Source organism: Elephantulus edwardii, unplaced genomic scaffold (assembly GCF_000299155.1).
Source record: "Elephantulus edwardii isolate Elephantulus edwardi_28Jun2011 unplaced genomic scaffold, EleEdw1.0 scaffold00140, whole genome shotgun sequence".
In the NCBI taxonomy this organism is placed as follows: domain Eukaryota; kingdom Metazoa; phylum Chordata; class Mammalia; order Macroscelidea; family Macroscelididae; genus Elephantulus; species Elephantulus edwardii.
Genome location: NW_006399890.1, coordinates 7,198,011 through 7,200,590, shown reverse-complemented (window position 1 = coordinate 7,200,590; position 2,580 = coordinate 7,198,011).

Sequence of the window (2,580 nt, the reverse complement as noted above, 5' to 3'; positions counted from 1 at the left end):
AAAGAAAGAAAACCCAAAATCTCTGTAAAAGTTCATTAAAACTAATAAAATTTAATAATAATTAAAAAATAACTGTTTCTGACAATAAGGGGTAGATTAGACAGGGCCACAATTAATTGTATTAATTAATAGCAATTAATGTTATAAAATAAAGCATATGAATGATTGTGGAAAAACCAATATGATTTGCAAACCATTCAAATAAAAAAAAATTGAAACTTTAAAAAGTGTATGGTTGAATGAAAAATTAATTTACTTTGTAAACTTCATTCAAATCACTGTAAAATAAAATCTTAAAAGAGTTATAAAGATTCAGCCATTTTAAAAAAAATGTCTGCCTAAGCCCTTCACTTCCAGAAAGTCCCTAATATCCTCTCTATAGTTAGATTAACTCATTCCTTTCTGGTTCATTAAGGTCGTATAATTGCACTTTATCACATTGAAATATATTCTTTTTTTAAATTTTATTTTATTAATTTTGATGAACGTTTATAGAGATTTTGGATTTCCATTCATTCATTATTGCATTTTTCTCCCTGTCCACCCCTCCCCCCTGAAATATATTCTTATAAACAGATTTGTCCCAATAAACATTTTGGTCTTCTCAGCATTCTCAGTGCTTAGCATGGTATATATATTTCACAAGATAACTTCTGAATGAAATAATGAGCATACAAATAAATTAACTCATTAACAAGCCTGAAAAAATAATAACAGCATGAGCTGTCACAAGGAAATATGTAATGTCCAAACAATGGCTGTAAGCTCAGAGGCAAAGTCATCACTTTGGGTTGAAGGAATTTTAAATGTGAGAGAGGGTATGCTAGAAAAAAGTAACTGGAACTGACACGAGAAAAATCCACTAAAGGAAAGAGCATGGAAAAATTGATCATAAGATAGGGATCCAACTGCCAGATAATTAGCTGAGGGGGAAAGCAAAATTACTAAAACTCATTTTTAAAACACTTCAAGATCAGCTTTACTCTATCAAAAATCAAAAGTGGCTACAAATCAAGGAACTAGAGACTGAATACAATTCCAGGGAGAGAGGTGATTCTGATATGTGGGTGGGTTTTTATTAAAGGCATTAAGTGAAGTTTCCCATACTGAATTTTAAGACTTCTCCCCTACCTGTGATACTTAGCAAAATGGGAAACAATACAAATCTTTTCTTTTCACTGAATCCTATCCTGTAAAAAGAGATTGGCCACTGTAGGGGCAACAGCAACTGACTTCCACTAATTTCACAATGCGGAATAGTCCCCATCCACAACATGCTCAACACAAAAATTATTTCTGTTAGGTCAGACATGTTCACCCTCTTTCTAATTTAACCACAACCATTCTTCCTCAGGCTCAGCTCTCACTGCTCTGTGACTGGGTCCAAAAAGTCATTGTGATGGCTACACAGAACTTATAAGTAATATTCACAGTGAAGAGGTTAATTAGGAAAATTAACGAGTTAGAATTCACTTTGAAAACAGGACACAACCCTTCAGTCAGGACAACGTCTCAGGTATGCTCCTCACTGCCCTTTGGCCTTGAGTCCTGGGGCTTTAGGTCAGTATTACAAAGGGTCTCTTCATCTTGTCAGTTTTGTTCTCTCCTTCTCCCTCAGTCCTCAACCTAACTTACAGGGGGGGGGGGGCCTTCCCACAGACTTAAACCAGGGACTGGCAGTCCTGATCAGCTTTGTATCGCTGCAGTTTCTGATTCTCTGCAGCTCTCCATTGCTGCTATGGTATCTCAATCGCAGATCTCAGTTTGTCTCCTTTGCTTGCAGGAATCTCTCTGGTCCCAAGAGACACTTGTTGCAGTCTCTGTATCGTCTTTCTTGCTATTAGTGATATTCTCATCTTCTGCCTCTATGTCTTGATCAGCTTAAGCCTGGTGGCTTAAAATCCCTCTTAGGAGTCTACACATATTTGTATATCCCCTCCTAGTCATGTCATTTAAGTCAATGGCAAGGGCCTAGGAAATCAATTTTCATCAATAAACTCACCGTGTGACAGCGACCCAAGATGGTAGCCACCATGGGCTTGAACACTTTATGAAAACCAGACCTACAGCCTTAAAACAGAATGTGGATCCAAATACCCAGAAGCACCCTCCTTTGTAAGATTTGTAACGAAAGTTACTATGAATGGAGTTAATAGTTCTAATGGAGTGTTGGACCATGAGCCATGAGCCAGAGTGTCAAAGTTGTCTTGCAAGAACTGCAGTGTCTAATGAAGTCTAAAGAAAATATGAAACTCCCTCAACCACCAGAAAAAGTGTTACAGCAATTCATCAGAAAGTAAAACCACATGCTCTTCCCATGTGCAATTTAAGCAGTCTTTATTTTCCACAATAGTTAATTTTCTAGGTAGGTCTCATAGACTTCAAAGTGCTGAAAAGGAAGCTTGTATTCAAAGGCAATTTATCTTAAGATACTCTAAGTGATACTATTTTTCTCCCTGTCCATTTGAAATATCTAAGTATCTCTAGCAACAACACAAAGAAGAAGAAGAAGAAGAAGAAGAAGAAGAAGAAGAAGAAGAAGAAGAAGAAGAAGAAGAAGAAGAAGAAGAAGAGGAGGAG